Source organism: Bombus vancouverensis, chromosome 4 (assembly GCF_051014615.1).
Source record: "Bombus vancouverensis nearcticus chromosome 4, iyBomVanc1_principal, whole genome shotgun sequence".
NCBI lineage: Eukaryota > Metazoa > Arthropoda > Insecta > Hymenoptera > Apidae > Bombus > Bombus vancouverensis.
Window position 1 is genome coordinate 17,043,444 of NC_134914.1, and position 18,911 is coordinate 17,062,354.

Consider the following 18,911-nt stretch of genomic DNA (forward strand, 5'->3'; position numbering starts at 1 on the left):
ACCTGTGACGGCGATATTTACACGAAAATATTGATGAGTATTGGCCGTTCTTCGCCAACGGTTACTCGAGGGTGGAGTTGGGAAAGCTTTTCCCGTGTTTTATAGCAATGAGCAATGAGTTAAGAAACTTCTCGACTTTTAAAATGATTATAACAATAGGCTATACAAGATGCTAAATTTTGTGGCGGTTCCTTAGCATTATTATGGATCTGAGTTGTTATGTCTCGACTGCTGGTAGCTATCTTGTGTAACAGCGGTTGTGACAGCTGTTATTATTTGTTATTATTGATTTTGTTTGTCATCTGACCTTGAAATAGCCTTTTCTTTGTACTGATTGCATTTATTTTAAGAACAACCAACATATTTTGTCGGGCGGTCAAAATGACCGCTCACGGTAGGCAAGACAGAGTACAAATTTTTCTGCGAAAATAAAAGAGCAAACTAAAATTAATTAGCGAAAAATATACCGTATGCATGTTTTAGGAAAAGTCAGAAATTACGAAGCGATGTGATAAAATTTAAATATGGTTAAATTTGTGTAGAAGTCTCGATAATACTCTGAATTAGAAAATACATGGTATTAAATACATTAGAAAATAATAGTTCGTAACGCAGATGGAATGAGAGCCGAGTGTCGAACAAGCCTGAAACGATCGTTCGTTTACGATACAGCTATTTGCTTTGCCGGTTACAACCGATTTCACGGAACGTGGTGGTGGAGGATTTTTGGAACTATCGATGGACATGGTCGATAGTATCGCGTGTGCATCGTAAAAGTCGAGACGATTGTTCACGAGCACGAAGTTTCGGTCACTCGACGATCGCACGATCAACTTTATTTGCGACAGTAAATTTCGCGAATTGGAAACAGATTGAATAGCCGTGCATCGATCATCCGTCCTTGTGACACGAAAAAGAAACGAAAGTTGGAGTTCTCGCTAAATTTTTCTGTGTATCGTACATAGTCGGTGATCATTGGATTTGTGAAACTTTCGTACGATGTATTAGAGAGGATAGAATACGGTTCAGAAAAGTTATCACGAATGTGTATTTTTCAGTGATATTCCAATATTGCGTATTAGCTTTTTATCGTATTTTGTTCATTAACTAAGAAAAGTTTGTTTCCAGGAACGTATATTAGGTAGTAGAATATTTTTCATTATTTTTCGAAACTACAACTTTATTTAAATAACATTTCAGTAGAATAACGAACTTGTGCAATACAGGAATAGAAAATAAGAGGAAATATAATTGAAATGTTTTGCACGTACGATTTTCAAAATCTGGCAATCATTTTGACGCGCACTCAAGTTAAAATCCTATTTCCCTGCAATTAGAGTTTGAAACAATACGGCGTTCGAAATATTCTAAAGTTTGATTATTTTATATATAATTTCCAGGTTTAAATTTGTAAACAAATTAATTTTCTCCAACGTGTACCAGTAATAAGGGATTATAAAGCATAAGGTATCTGCTACTGTTGTACTTGCGTGAATCATCCGTACGCCATCCCTCATTGTCTGGCCATCAAAGGCCCAGGTACCTTTCTTCAGACCCTCAATAAACCTAATGATCCATCATAAAGTTAATCCTTTTGAGTAAGCCTTTCAAGTCCTTTTAAGTAAGGAAAACTATTTTACTTGAAGGAATTTCTAATCCTGTTTGTTAGCAATGTTTTGTTTTATAAATATTTCTTAGAACAGTCCTTAAGTTTATTGTGCGCTCTTACAAATAAAGGAGGAGAAAGGAGGTTGGTAGGAAAGCACGTTGGTAGGAAGATTCCTCTACCTATTCTCATTTATTAACATTGACCATAACCAATGAGCATCGTGGATCGTTACCCCCACTTTCCTAACGAAAAGTATGAGCAACGAATCCGCTTTCTTCGTACCTAAAACCCACCCACAACGAGCTTTCCACCCCTATTATCCTAATCGAAGTAGAAGATCGATCTATTCGTAGCGTCGATTATTCGAATCTTAACGCGAATTTACAATTCCCGTTGACGCGCTTCTTCGAGATCGCGTCTCTCCACGAACGGTCGAAACACGAGGTACATAATTTACCGAAAAGCTGCTCTGACATTGAAATGAAAAAAAAGGAAAAATGTACAAAAAACTCGGATGACAAAAAAAAAGAAAAAAAGAAATGAAATATGTGGATAAACATAACAGCTTTAACATGATACACTGTTTACTGATTGGGGAAAAAACAACATGGAAAGAATGTTATTGACAATTTTGCGGTCGTATAAACCAGAACACAACGGATCTGGTTGGGCAGTAGTAAAAACAGAGACAGTAAATCAGACACAACACCGATATTTTATTGAGAATGTATGATGTTTGGAATTCACGGATTACTGTTCCCTGGAAACACTATTTTCCATTTCTAATGCAACATTCGTGCTGATGGTAACGAAAAAATGTTGCACAATCCGATAAACCATGATCTAGTATCGACAATTTGTTTTCTACTCGGTATAGTTCTTTGTTTCTCGTTTGTTTGATTTTTAACCTAGAAGTATATCGTACGATTTAAAAATGAATTATTTGAAACTATGATAATTCACTATTTTTCTAACGAATATTTTTCTCATCAATGTGTATTGTCGCGAACATAAATGAAACTCAATATTCCGTGCATATAATAGAATTAATTAACGTGTATCATGTCTCGCGTCTCTTACAGAAATTATTTTCTATTTGAATTAATAAATATAAAAAATAAACAGAGAATTGAAATAATGCGTAAAGATATCAGAATAACGCTAGTACTCGTCGTAAATAATATTTAATAATCGGCTTAACGATCACCGCGTATCTCTCGTAGCCTTTAATTTCGATATGAACATAATACCCGTTAAAATATGTAAAACAAGGACGAGAAAATCTCTATTTACGTTCCATTCTTTCAATTAACTTCGTAAAAATATAAATTTACAAAAGCACCCGCAATTTAAGAGCAAGATTTCACTGTACGTGTATCGCGATCCCCAATTTCAATTTAAAAACGATCAAAAAAAAAATATCACGAAATTTCCCACTCATAACCACCTCGTGTATAACGCAGACCACGCCCTTTAAAACGCTTTTTGTTCTAATCCAATATCTGTAACGGTTGCCGAGATATAAGACTCGAAAGTATTACAGGAAATAGCGCCGAATTTCTGAATGTATCGTGACCTACTCTTTTTCCTGCGAGTGCGTACGTCGCGAGTAACGATAGTAAAAAGTCGCTGAGTCAGCGTTCGTTGCTGACCAGCGAACAGCTGCGAAGCTTGGGATAGGTCAACGCGAGCGAGTGAGACGTTGGCGCGTGCGAGCAAGAGAGCAAAGTAAAAGGAGGAAAATTACAGTTCGCTTTAAACAACGATATCTCGGTAACGGGTAGTCGTATCGACTTCAGACGAAAACGATTATGAAGACGAAGCTTTCGCGTTTCTAACGACATCGAATTTAATTATCTATGACGATTTTCTGACGAATTACCGGGTCGGATATTTTTCTTATCTTTTATTCGATTTTACGGACAACCGTATCGAGTTTTTGTTGTTTTGTAACGATCGAGAATCATTTGTAAGCGTATGAAAGTTAATATTTGAGAAAGAGAGAGACGATGGTATCTATAAACAGTGACATTCATTCTTTAAATACGAACGAAAACTGGATATTTTTATTTTTCATTTGGTATTTGGTATGATCATATTGATTTTGATGTTAGCAGCGATTGGAACGTGTTTGCAAATGCATGGAAATTAATATTTGAAAAATAGGAAGATAACAGTACTGGCGGAAAGTGGAATTTGTTACTGAAATTTGGGAGAAAATTTCGGAGAATTATTGAAATTGGAATATAAAATAACGAGATTGAGCTTAAGTTTAATATAACGATTTTAACAGTTTAATTGACACAGCTTGTGAATGTTACACGTGCTCGTAATGTATACATAACATGACATTTGGTTTGTTAATGTCCAATATTGTTTTAATAATTAGTTATCGGGGCTTGATTGAAACGATTTGTCGACGGTAAATAGTTGACTAGCTTCGGTAATTTACTGTTCCATATATGTGTAATAATAACACACGCCATAATATCCCTCGATTCATCTACAACGACGCGAACGAAAATGTTCGCGATTAATTTCGCATTATTCGTTAATTATTGATTAATTAAAAATTCAACCTAAATTCGTAGTTGTTTCGGAGCCTCGCCGTCAAACGGGTTAACTCTTCTCTGATTCCGATGTTTTTTTCTTTTTCTGTCGCTAGTTCGAAATGTTTAAACTAGTGGCAAAAGAGCAGAACTTAACTCATGTAACAACCAAAAAAAAAAAAAAAAAAAAGAAGAAGAAAAATTCGCAACACGGCGAGAACCGAACGGAAACCAAAAAAGAAACGGAAAAAGCGGTGGCAACGTAAACGAAGAAGCGAGGAAAAACGAAGAAACATCAAGTATAGAAATCGTTGATCAAAGCTGCCGCTGGTTTTCCGCTAACGACCGACTCGCGACTCCAAAAAGACTGTCGGCTCTAATAAACAGTGCCAAACGATGTTTCGAAATCTTGAATGATCCGTAGGAAAAAAGAAAAAGAAAGAAGAAAAAAGAGAAGAGAAAAAAGAGAAAAGAAAAGTCAAACGTCTTCTCTCAATGGAGGGCAGGAGGAAAGGAACAAAGTTAGAAGCTCAATCTGTGGCCGGTAGCGCAAATTACGAACACTCAAATTGCATGTCGGAACTTCACTCGGGGAAACGATGGTATTTCTGAAACGATGAACAGAGAAAACGTGGCTCGACGCGAAAGAACGTCGGGGGCAGGGGTGGTTGTGTTGGCGTGTACGCGTCGCACTTTGAGCAACTTCAAAAGCACGTGTGAGTTTTATTAAAAAAAAAAAAAAAAAAAAGAAAAAGAAAAAAAGAAAAAGGCAAAGGAAAAAGCAAAGGAAGGAGCTAAAAACGGAGGAAAGGAAAGTGGGAAGAGACGCGAAAAGAGGGGAAACAGAGAGAAGGAACGGATGAAGGGAAAGAAGAAGAAGAAGAAGAATCGCGGGAGGAAAGGAGATGGATAAAGAGTAAGAGAGAGTGTGTGCTGGGTTGAGAGCGTGTGTACAAGGGTGACGGTTGGAAAAAGGCCGTGAACGAGCGCACGCTAGCTGCGCCTCGTGTCACGATAGAAGCGCGAGAGCCAAGGGGTCGCCGCTTTGACTTTGACGTGCAATTAAAAGTGCATTTTCCGCTCAGCAGACATTTCGCGATATTCGAAGTACCGTTGGAAAACGTTTGCCCGAACGGCCACCGACCGTGCACCGACCTGAAGTCTTCAGCCCCGTGAAAAATTTTCAGACGCGGCGTTCGACGTGGCGCACACCTGTCGCGAGACTTCACAGGCTACGCGGTGCGAGAACGCGCGCCCACGCCTCAACCTACGCTTACGAATGGTGGAAAGAGTTGTCGGAAAGCCTGGCGCAGGACGGCGTAGAGAAAGAAAGAGGGTGTACAAGAGGGAGAGAGAAAAAGGGTAAAACGAGAAGGAAAAAGGAAGAGGGTGGAAACGAGGAGGCGTAGAAGTTGCCAGCAAAGGAAAAGGTGAAAAGGGCGTCGACGAGGAGGAAGAGGAGGTGGCGGTTGGAGTTGGAGGCAGGACGAAGAAACGCACTTGCCTTTGATATTTATTTTCGCGCGCGTGGCTGGCCTAAATAAGCACCTTTCCGCGGGAAACGTTCTTTCGCGCAAAGCACGAAAACCGACGGTGGGAAGAATTTTTATTTTGCGCTCTCCTTTTTTCGTTCTCTTTCTCGTTTCTCTCCTTCTTCGTTGACTCTTTTTCTTTCGCTCTCTCTCTCGCTCTCTCTCTTTTTGTCGACTTCTATCTTTCTTTTGCCAGTTTCCTTCTTTTTTCTCTATCTTTCCCTATTCCTTTCTTTCTAGTTTTTGTTCGAAAACGTAAAAGAGAGACCCGATACGCGTACGGTTCATTCGCGGCCCGTACACGGCACAACTTGTTTAACATTGCTCCTTTCCGCATCGCGCAATTTTTCAACCGCACTCCGTAGTCACGTTTTCCCAACGACCATCTTTCTCACGGATTCCTGGTAACGATCGTTTTGACGGGAAGCTCTCGCATGACTGCCTGTCTTTGTTTCTGACTGCCTCGTCGTGTTTTGCTCCGTTTTCGCGACGCCTTTTTGTCAGGCAATCCGACGTTGAACGCGTGTTTCATCAACGACCCGGGATTAAAGCTTTCAATGGTTTTTAGCGTCTTTTAGATTTTTCCTTTTCAACTTTTATTCCCGATATTGCGATGTGCTGAACATCGGACTCGGAATTGTGTAAAGTTATTACTGTTCGAAGGTAAGTTTAGCCGTTCGTCGAAGCGGAGATAAAACTTTCACCGGCGCGAGGATGATTTCATTTTCACAAGGCATTTTAGTAGGGAGTTCAGGTATTAATCTACTTTCTATGAGTTTCTATGAGTTCTTCGGGATTCGATGGATTTTCGGTATATTGGATTTTAGCGGTATAATTGTATCTGCGAGTTTAGTCGGGTAAATTTAATTTTCCAAGTGGAATATCATAAACATATTTCTCGCAAAAGTTTAAAACGAATGTATTCCAACATGCGGAATACAAGTGAAAGATAAAATTTGTAAATGAATACGAAAGCGTGGTCAACGATCGAAAGTAGGCGCGAATGATGTTTCGATGTTTAGAAAGCTGGATACAACAGACAGTCGAAACAGTGAGATAGCACGTATGCATGCATGAAAATGTTCACGAAATAAATGGAAGCCGATCGAAACGGTGCAGATAAGTTTCATAGAGCTCCGCGATTTAAAACACCAATTTGAAGCACGGAAAGTTGAAAAAAAAAGGAAAAAAGAGAAATGGTTATCGCGTGGAATATCGACGAATTGGTTTTCAGTCATTGGTTTTCAATGCTGAATTCATTCAAGATACGCTTTGATCGATCAACGACTTTCGTATGAAAGCCCTTTGCTTCGCTTTTTTTCCTTTGTGAAATGGTTTAGATGACAATTAACTTCCTTTTCGAACTGCGACAAACGGCTCGAGTTACATTCTGTCAAAATAATATCTCGCTAATTAATTCATTCAAAAGCTTCGTCTGCGACGATCGAGAAAGCGTTACCAGCAAAAGAAAAATTCAACGTTAATCTTTTCGCTCCATAGAAATTAACCGACCAATTTCGTTCAATAATTTGCTATAAAACAATGATGTCAATTTTCTTATTGGATCATATTTTTTTGTAAGCTGAACGATTGATGAACATCGTTGAAGTTTATTTGTCACTGAATAAAATCGTTAAGCATCGAATTAAATGACAATTCTTGCTGTAACATTTGTTTACTTTTCTTAATAATATTCCAATAATTTATTAAATAAACGAAAGATCGTAAAGAAAAATCACATTGATTGTTGCGAAACTAAAAATGTGAAAATAGAAGAAATCCACATTAACTATGGGTTTGAATTATTTATTACTTTTATTGAATTATTTTGATTTTATTTAATTACTTTAATTATTCATTTAAACTTTTATATATATATTTTCCTAGATTTCTTAAATTTTTAAATATACTACTACACTTCAACGATTATCTATCAAATTTCTAGGTATATATATACGAAATTACTATATAAATACAAAATGTTTCCCGAAATTGGTTATCTCTACCAGGGAACAGAATTTTTCCAATCTAACAAAATCAAGCACCATTTAACACAACAGGAAATATATCGCTTTCTAACGAGACTGGAACACCGGAACGGTTTGATTTCATCCGTATTCTGTACGTTTGATTTGCTTGGAGTATGGACCGCAATTTTCCAACGATGCAGCCACGCGTGTTCGTGTCTGACACTACTTATGAGACCAATCAGTGGCCCACATCGGAGGATCGAAGTGTAAATTGCCGGCTATTTCGTATTATCGTCGGAGTCTGTAAACCCACGGGACTTCCCTTCTCTAATGACTCGCGGTGTGGTTCTGTGCTAGTGATTTAATAAGTAACCATCTCTAAATTTAACGTTAAAAGAGTATCATCGTAAATCTTTGGTCAAGGGCACAGCGATCAATGAATTAAAGAGAATTTTTATGATTTTTATTTGAAACGTTCGACGAATTATGTAGGTGTATGTTTGCCAAAAAGAAGATAACTAGATAAGAAAAAAATATACGAGGTCTAACTAGAGATCTTTTAATAAATTTGATGTTTGATGTTATTTGTAACTTTTTCGAATTAGTCTTTTTGCATATATCTTGTCGCTGATGAAACATGCCAAGGAACAATTAAATATACAAAATAACTCTAATATTTAGAAAATTCATGTTGTTTCAAGTATTATTTTACACGATGTTGATTAACATTTATTTCCAAATAACGAATACTTGACTCACAGTATCGAAATTTTTTTATTGTATTAAGAATTATGTTATTTTGTCTATTGTTGGTTCAATCGGTAGAGATATTTCATATTTATGCACTCCTTTATATTATTAAAGAAGTACCAACTATTTATTTGTCCCGAAAACAAAGGAGTAAAGATAACCTAAGAGTTTGCCCGTAACGTGAATTTTCTTCGGGTTTGGCGAGTTTGAGAAGCGAGCACGCGTTGCGTACCAAGTCGCGTGTCATTTCAAACACCTTGCCTTAATTAATTCACTTAGTTCCTGTGAGCAACGTCAGTCGCCAGTAAATTTAATTATACTCAAATCAAATTCTTTTGTCGAATCTTCCTTCCTGTTCACAATAAAAGCGATAAAAGTACCGCGTAGAAAGATTTAATTGTATTTCTTCACATTAACATTTAAAACGATTTACTTAAATATCTATTTATAGCTGTTGCACCAATTATTACAGACAAAAAGCGAAAGATAGTTCCTCTACTTGTAAATGAAACACTTTTAGCCATTCCTTTTTTTTTTTTTTTATTGAACGAAATTCTAAAACGATACTTTTGGATGGCTCGATTTACGACGAATTTTTCAATCTTTCAATATATTAGCAATTTATAGAAACAATAACCTATTTTCACTAGACAGAAAAAGCAAATTTCGCTCTTCGAAATGTTCTTTACGCGATGCAAAGAATCATAAAGATGCAGCGGTATAGTAGCGTTGAAACTTCGTTGGGCTAATTTAAATTAATAAGGAATGCGGAAATAGGGTTTTTAGGGGTAACGCGGAGACACAAAAGCGTCGCCACGAGGCATCCTACTTTCAGGGTCCTTTCAAGAGGACGATAAACCTTATTTCGGAAACAACGTAGAAAAAGTTCGGATCGTAACTTTGTAACGAGCTTACGTGAGTTTTGACGCCTGCGTTCGACCAAGGACGACGAAACGCCTCCCCCCGGAGCGGGAAAGGTGCCGAAATTTGAATAACAACGTTTACGGAACTCCTTCGACGGTGTAAAGGCACCTTGGAGAGCAATGGATATTTGTGGTAACAGATACATTATACTTTCACGCAGTCCTAAGAAACTTTTCAAGATATTCCTGGCTTCCCTTCTTTTTCCCCTTATTTCTCCGCCTTCTCTCTCTCTCTTTCTTCTTTGCACAGGTCCAACTTGGAAGCTACTGTTTGAAAGACGTTCGCAATAATTCATCTGGATGGGGTATCTATTGATTTTAGAGGACGAAGTCGATCGTCGACCGAGATTATGCGCGATTATATTATTAGTCAGCTGCTATTTTTAGTGCAGATTTGTACAAAGTAAATCGACTGAAATCAAAATTACTCTTTCGCGACAAGCGAGGTTCGATAATGAATAAGGGCGGTTAATTAAATTATTAATTGAATGGCTAATTGAAGTTATTAACCGACAGCAATGGATTTATTATTCTGGCGTAAAAATTGAAAATTAAAAAGAAGGACTGATCGTTCGTATAATCTAATTCATTTGGCTCTCTATAAATGCCTACTGTACTATATAAACTGTTGCGTTTATTATCGATGATCTGCAACTTAATTCGTTTGTATTGATCTTGGAAAAAGAATGTTCGAAGAGAATATTTACAAAGGACAATTTTGAAAAATGTGTATCTTGAGGAGGTATATTTAGTTAGCTGACAACGTAGATTCATTTAGATTGCAAGTATACGTATTAAGTAAGTATATTGCCGTCGTTATTATGGGAATCGATAAAACACACAAACCCTCGTCCAAAACGGAATGATTCCGTCCACGTAAAGCAGGAGACGAGAAAAATTGTAGTCATGGTGAATAAAAGGAACACGTTCATGGCAAGAAAGTTTTGATTTATTGGCGAAATTACTATTCTTCGGGCATTCGATTCTACACTGCACCCCTAGTGTATTCCCTTGTGCTGCTGAGATGTCGGGCATCATCCGAGCTTCTTTCAGTTAACTTCGCCATATGCGCGGAATAAAAAATAAGAACCCTTATGCTAATTGCGTGGAAAATACAAAAAAGTAAAATAAAATGGAATCTTTTAATTTCAAGTTCATTCAACTTGGTATCTAACGCAGCCCTTTTTACCTGCCCCCTTGTTATCAGTTACAATCCTATAAAAGTTTTCCAGCCCTGTTTTCCGTGGGTTAATACGATCGAATAATAGTTTAAAGGTTTTCTTAATTTAATTACGTTAGTGTCGATCAACTTAGTGGCAACGAAGAAAGTGTGCGGTGTTAATTAACTTTTGTTCTGAATAGACAAGAATTTGATAGGGTTCGCAGGTTCGTTGGTAATGAGTACGAAAGGATGAAAAAAACTCTAAACATGGAACAAAAGCGAGAAAGAAGTAATCTATTGCTGGAATGTGTCTCTATATGAAGAATATATAGAAATTTTTGTACGAAAATTGTTAATAATATCAAAATTCCTACGTGATGACCGGTAAAATTTTTATTGGCGACAGTTCATTGTACCGAAACGATGAATGTGCATGACAGAATTTAATAACTCGCCTTTATTTCGCGACAATACGAAAAAGTATAAAATTTGTTGCCTGGTTGTTAATTTTTTAAAAAAATAAATCCAACAATGTGCAGCGCTTAATAAAAAGTAATGTGAAAATATGACGACCTAGGCGTAAAAACGGGTACTGCATCAAACATCCGCGTCTCTCCCACGGTGTATTCAATTATATCGCTCGATGTATTATTCTGTTTCCAAGAATATTTAATTTTAGATACGTGTATTATATATTCAATTTTGTACACGCATTATTATGAAATGTTTTATTGAAACGAAACGTTTGCCAACATCTTATCGAAATACGTTAAATACTTTTCATTTAAAGCATAAACTTAACTTTCTAAATATTTATTATATCTATTTATTTTATACCGTGTTGTAAATCAAGTTATATAGAAATTTTATTCTTTCTTCCCTTATTTATTTCAAAAGACCAGAGCGCATACTTCAGAAAGTATCGACAATATATAGTATGCATATAATTCATTGTAATTCGAAATTTCTCTGTTTGCATACTTTTTACGAAGAAAAATTATTTTGGTAGTTAACTACCGCCCTCTTTTTTTATACATTCATGGTAATTTGCTAATTTTCAAGTTAATTGAAGCTTAATTCGCGAATCTATAGTTCACGGTAAAGCGTTCAGTATTTTTATGAAACATTATTACCAGCTTACTATCTTCGTAATCGCTGCTAATTAGGAAGTTCATAAGCTCCTCGGTGCTTAATTAATGAATTTCTGATACGCACAGCCTGCACGATGTCACTGATGGAAATTATTGTTAAAAATATTGTTGGTGTACGAACATATATTTCCTATTTAAAGACATAAAAATTTCATATTTTATAATTAATGGGTTTGCCGATAACGCGCAGGTGACATTTCTTTTACAAAGACAGATCTGCTGCACAAAACTTGTATCTCGTTCTGCCTGATTTAATAAATAACATTTTGCCACGTCTAGGTTATTTTATGAATTAGCGAGAAGATATGAAATGTCGGTAATGTGATCAGTTTTTAATTTGCTGGAAAGGATGATTTGCTCTAACCGTGGGTTGCACACGGGGACTGTATCGGAGATTCGATATCGCAGCTTTATGCAGTTTAATTGAAACAAGATTTAAAAGGATATTGCGTAAAGTGTGAATGAAATGTCATTAAGATTTCATCCATTGTGCTTCTGCATTATGAAATGGAATTCTCGTTTAATTATTTTCTATACTCTTAGAACTGTTTCTCGCTTTCCTTTGACTTTTTCAAAAATAGCTGAATAAAGTTCTCAGATATTTAAAATATTTAAAATATTTAAAACAAGAAAGTGATATCGTACGTATGTGTGTATTGCATCTGACGTGAAATACACAATTATTATCATTACTATACAAAATATAGAAAATTCTTTCAATCTTTATTCGTACGAAATAAAGTGATATTCATATTTTCGACGTTACTTGAGAACTGTATTAAATGAGTTAATATCTTTTATGCCTTCAAAATCGAAATGCGTTCATATAATTTTTTCCACCGATATTAGTCAACAATAGTTTTTGAGCCTTTGTTATCACAGTCTCGCTATCGGTTTAAGAAACAAAAAACACTTTCGATGTTTTAAACATGAGTTTATAGAAAAATTGAAAGAACGAATGATTGCTTCGTCTGTCTCTCAAACTTAAAGAGCCTTTTAATAGGAGAAAAAAGCGATTGTACGAAATATGATTCAAAGAAAGTATCAACGTCGATAGATATGCTGTCATTTTCATGCTGCCTTTCATCGTTCCAAAACTGCCGTTGTCAATAAATCACAAACATACCATTCGCTTGGATTTTTGACATTTTCAATTAAAAGTTAAAACCATACATTCAATTTTTTTATTTTTTCTCTTTCTTTTTTTTGTATTTGATCCTGTACCCTGTCAATATTATGACCCCGATCAAAAATATTCCTGCCAATTTTTCGCAAGCAGAAAGAAAAAGCACATGGTTATCGATACACTGTTTGTAAAATAACGTGCATCAAACATTTCGAGGAAACATGTTACGTTCAAATTCGTGTCGATTGAAACAATCCGCCGGGAATATTTTGTGAAATAAAATATGGGTTAACTGACGAGAAATAAGACAATGTTCGTAGGTCACAAATTCAAGGTAAAAATTTCTGAATTTTATTCTTTGCAATTACGTGATGTCGTGTTCATTTAAATGCTTCAGGTAGTGTTGTATCTACTACACCTACACACATATGTATGTATACAGAGTATAAAATAAAATGAAATAAAATTAAATAAAATAAAATGAAATGAAATAAAATTAAATAAAATTAAATTAAAGTTAAATGAAACGTCAAACATAATTTTTATATTTGTAATTTTGGACATGTAACAATGTCCGTAATATCCATGATAATTGTGTCTGTTAAAATAGAGAAGTTAGATTTAACACATGTACAATGTACACGTTCTGCTTCCTTAAAATCTCTAATATCCAAATTTGAAATCGACAGATCTGGCACTTCATTAATTTAAATTAGTAGTTTGAGGCAGTAACAACTGCTTTATCATAATTCACCGGCACATCTGCGCACGAAATTAATGCTCTGAAATATTAATACGACATTAATACAATAATATTAATGCAATGTTAATCTAGTATACGAATATTAATATAATAACATTCAAATAATATCAATAATGTCACTGAAATAATGCGTCAAATAGATTTTCACTTAACAAACAAATTTCTTATATAACTCAGGCGATAATAAAATAAAATAAACAAGAACATCCATATAACTCGTATATCTGTACTTTACCTCGACAAAGTCTCACGTTGCAGATCCGTACGCGTTGTAAATCTCTTTTCATGATTCAGGACCATTGCGTTTGACTTTGTACAAACGTTTAACCGATCTTTTTCTCATTTTGGCCAACGAAACGTTAACTAATGTGGCGTATCGTGGACGGGTTAGACAAAGAAAAAAAAACGCCTCGGTTTAAAATATTCGAATCATTTTTCTTCGTTTTTTAATTGCGCCACCCCTATCGGAATGTCGGAGTTCAGTAAAAACTGTTCGTTCTTTTACCCTTTGCCGCATTGTTCACTGAACTTTAAACATCGAATTGATTGATTACTGCACTTTAAAAAGATTTTCTTTCGGCCCGATGCGTTTATACGGTGTATTTCACAGAAGCTCGGGTGCGATGGACAAAAATTCGGCCGATCCACTTGACCAAACGGCCACCCGTAATTATTCGTTTTCGTAATTTGATACAGAGAAATGATTTATCACTGGAAATGATTTATCGTACGCCGGCCGAACAACCGGGCGATGAGATAAAATATTGCAAAAAGCTCGTCCATTTCCCTATTAATGCAACATTGCGCGGCAAATGTTTCTTTTAAATATTTGTCGATATTACGATGTTTCTGCCACTGCCAACCGCATTTCAGACACAAATGGTTTCTTCCTATTTTTTAGAATGTCAAATTGACTAACAACTTTGAAGAAATTAATTAAAGATATTTATGTAGGAAGTGTATATTAGGTATATTTGTCGTTATAGGATAAGTAACATGTATCTTAATAAAAAAGGAAGGTAATTAAAAATATTTTAATCGAAGAAGTATCTGATCATTGAGAGTGAAAATAAAAAACCATATATATCGAAAATTGGATCTTCTGCTACCTGTAATTTCACGAGTCCTTTCTTGAAAAATTCTTCGTCCTTCTCAGTTAGAATTTCTTAGTCTACGAATAAAATTTTTACGAAAAAGAATTTTCAGACAACGAGTAGAACGAGACATTTATTTAGCCGACTCGGGCAAGTCAGTTTCATCCAGTCGATTCAAAAAACCACATTCTACGTCTATTTTCGACGTATAACGGCGTGACGAATCTCGACGAAAGATAGGACAAAGCAACAGACATTTTATCAACGTTACAACGCCGTTAGAAAAGTTGGCATCGAGTATCGCAAGTTGCTAGTTACGCCATTGTAACCGACCTCGCGTGACGTGGTACCCGGAAATTAAATCAACCTAGTTCAAACAAAGGTACACGGCGAAGTATCTTCGAAAGTTTCGCGCCGGAACTTTAAACGTCGCGGGACTCTGGCGGCGGTTCGAGCACTTCATAACCGGCGCGGATGAATGAAGCGTAAATAGGATTGGTGAAACGACTTCACACAGATTGCGCAACAATTTTCCTCGAAAGGATTAAGTTATCGCGAAAATGTCGAAAATACTCAACATCAGAGCTTAATGTCATAATTTTATAATTTGTACCATTTGTATATTATAAAGTGATTTGCATATTTCGATATAACGTATATGCTGGATGCTCATCTAAAATAGGATTCGAAGTTGTTGAAGTTTACTCGGCATTATTAAATCAAGAATAATAATATAAAAATGTTTAAGAAGACGATAACTTGTAATGTAATAGTTGGTCGTGATATCCAATGTTATATGTGAATACATTCTTATAGCACATTGAAATTATAATAGTTTCAAAATGAAGATATAAAATAAAGAATATTCATTCGATTACGAGACAATATTTTCATCGATCTTAGGAAAGACATACTTAAGAATATGATATATCCATTAGCGTTTATCACGGAATGAATATTTCAAATATTATGCAAAAGATTTAACTAATTTGTAGAAACTATAGTATTACCAGATACCGTAAACATGTATATTTACAAATGAAGAGTGGTTTCGCGGAATTCAATCATCGCGAGATTGCGTTTCCTAATTTCCTCCTAAACTCCTTATTTTTCTGGCTCTTAGTTCACAGTTGTTCCGTGCACCTATCTTATCCCGATCCTCGCGACGTATCCTTCCTGTTGCGTGTCAGGTTATCATGTTCTTAGCCTTTAGAAAAGCCGAGATTGCTACGCTGACAGAGGCCTCCAGCCGATTATCCAGCGATGTATGTACGTTACCAGCGATCACGGCAACAACTCGGCACGGACGTTCGCGATTTCATCTATCCCTATTTTTACCAGGAACTGTGCCAACGAGTCGTCGAAATGATCACGTTGAAATCGTATCAACAAACATACTATCGCGACGTGTGTCGATTATGCAGACTATCAGATATCAAATCGGGCATTATCATAAAAATTAAATAGCAGTGACGTTTAAAGGATGTCTATCGCGTGTCTGATATTCAACGAGGACATTGATCAATTTCACAAAGGTATCCTTGTAGATTTAAAAAAATTTCACGATTTTTCATGTATAAATATACATACGTATCTTTTCACGTTTTTCACTATTTTCCATAGATGCGTATCGCTGTACAATAAGTATACAATCCATAAATTCTCCAAGAGTTCTTGTACATTTTCTTAACTTTTAAAGTAGGATAAACAACAGTGTTAAGAAGTTCTCAAGCACAAATATATGTACTTCGTTTTTTGTGGCCTTTCTTTTCGTTATTTTTTTATGCATACGTATTACTATGCAACGAATGCATTTTAATATCAATTCTATTTAACATCCAGTGACGCAATCGTTTCAGCGCGCAGTCTCTCGCAAAATCGGTATCGATTTTCCTAACTACGAACGAAACCTCGTAGATTCTGATTTTGCTGTTAGATAAAAGTCAGAACGGTATTCTCGATATGATTCGATCAGAAAGGCTGGTTATTTTAGGCAGAAGGCCGGATCAACAAAACTGTTTCGTGTCTCTGCTGAAAATTCTCTATCTTTCGCAACACGATACCATATTATGTCTATAATGTATCAGAGTTGTGGATTTGTCAACAATTTAAAAGTTAACTGAAAATGGCCGAAATATTCATTTTAATTCCGTATTATAAATCTAGTCACCGGCGTAGATATTTTTGTTTCATTATCGTGACTTTTGGAGGAATAATTTATAATTACCGACGTGAAGTATAACGTTATGAAATTGTGACACGCGGTATGTAACAATTCTCGATATTTATTAATTTTTGTTTCATTTGTATTTTACAAAGTACGAAAATATTGAATTTGTTTTGTCCCAATGTCACTCTGCAATTCACAATATTTTTAACTGGAAAGAATTTGTTGTTATTTCTATACTCAGAGGCAGGATCAGAATAGTTATTATTTTATTGAATGGATCAATCTATCACACCGTCCCGAGCCAAAAAAACCTTTATTGCACGCGCTTACACAAACTACGGATAATAACAAAAAAGCATCTTAAGCCTATCGATTAAATCTATCGATTGTAACTAGGACTACCTTTTTTTATTTACAATCTGTATTTACATGCAGGATAGTCGTGTAAAATAAATATCTCTCTTTTACAAATATATATCCAACATTATCTACTATAAAATAGTACTTAATTGTTGAATACTTAGAGTTATTTGTTGTTATTCAGGAGTCTATTTACTGTGAATGATCGAATTTTGAAATTATTACTATTTTGTAGGTTCAACAAGAATCAACTTAAAGTAATGCAATTTTTATTACGGAAGGCACCGTATCGTTTTTAACAATATAAAGAATATTGTGTATATATACATATATAATATACATATTTAAAACAAGTCTTAGAATATATTTGGAAATGCATACAACAATGAAAATATTACGTCCCTTGACCGCACCATACAATCTAATCCATCCTTCGGTCCAGGTAGTCAACAAGTATTTAACCGTATTTGCTCGCACCTACATTATTTCAAAGGAACTCATTTAAGTCACAAACTAATTAATACCGCTAGGGTTGTTGGCTACGAAAATATCTACGATTTCAAGAACAAGAAGCCACATTCTGCAGACCTGTATAGACGCGTTTTCCAGATCCGCGATCCAGATTTTAATAAACAAACAGTAATCATGCCAGATCTTTCGGACATGATGCTTGGCGCTCCACTACCTGATTCAGATCCTGATGGCACCTCGAGACTCGTGAAGAACAGCGTGGTGGTCCCTATAGATCCAGAACAGCTAAGAGCGCGCGTGCTTGCACTCTTTTTTCCCCAAAGAAAACCCCATGACAGGTATGTTAGTATTACGACTAGTATGCAATGTTTAGGAAATTCTATTTTTGTACGTGCAATAAAAAAAGCACGTATGCGGAATAAATGCATAAATATTCATACTTTATTCACGATTATGTGTAAATTTTTGAATTTAGAAGAATTTTTGAATTTAGATAGAAGTTGCTATCAATATGTTGACACAAACCATCAGTAGTTTGAGACAAACTACGAGTTTATCATTCTCTAACAAGAAAGCAATGTCTTGTAATAAACCATTCATAAAATTCATGTCGCGCATTTTTGTTCTATTTCAATTCGATGATGCACGTCATTAATATGTTATTAATTGAAATTTTTGTTCACATTTAGCTCCGGAGGGAAAACAGAAAACAAAGCGGCGGAGCACCATGAGACGGCGTTCAAACACCAGCGGTGAAGAGGCTCATTCCTCGATAACGAAAGTTCATTCGTGGACAACTGGCGTGAGAGAGAATTCGTGGATGAGCGAGGAGAACAACAAGAATTCCTGTAACAGAGACGAGAATGCGAGTACTCACGGCAAGAAAACGCCGGCGAATAGCGAGTATCCGTGCTCAAATGGCGAGTATGGGTGAATGAATCGCGAGCATCCGTTCATCCACGAAAATTATCCATCGATGAATGGCAAGTACGTGTGGTCGAATGGATACATATCGTGGTCAAGTGGGGAGGATTTGGGCACGAATTTCGGGAATTCGTAGATAAACCTGCAGAATTCGTGCATAAATGGCGAATTTGTTGCAATAAACTACGAAGAATCCTTTTCAAATGTCCAGCAATCTTCGATATATGGCGAGAATCCATGATCGGACGTCGAGGATACACTTTCAAATGGCGAGTATCCGTGGCCAAATGGCGAGTGTACTGTTATAGATACAAGCTGCTGGTACAATCGAGAAAAAAGTTCACGAAGCAGTTATAG

At 35.9% G+C, this 18,911-nt stretch overlaps 1 pseudogene; it reads left to right on the top strand.

Moving 5' to 3' along the window:
* The first annotated feature begins 17,544 nt into the window (after nt 1-17,544).
* On the top strand, nt 17,545-18,631 carry LOC143302572 (uncharacterized; annotated as a pseudogene).
* The last annotated feature ends 280 nt before the right edge of the window (nt 18,632-18,911 follow it).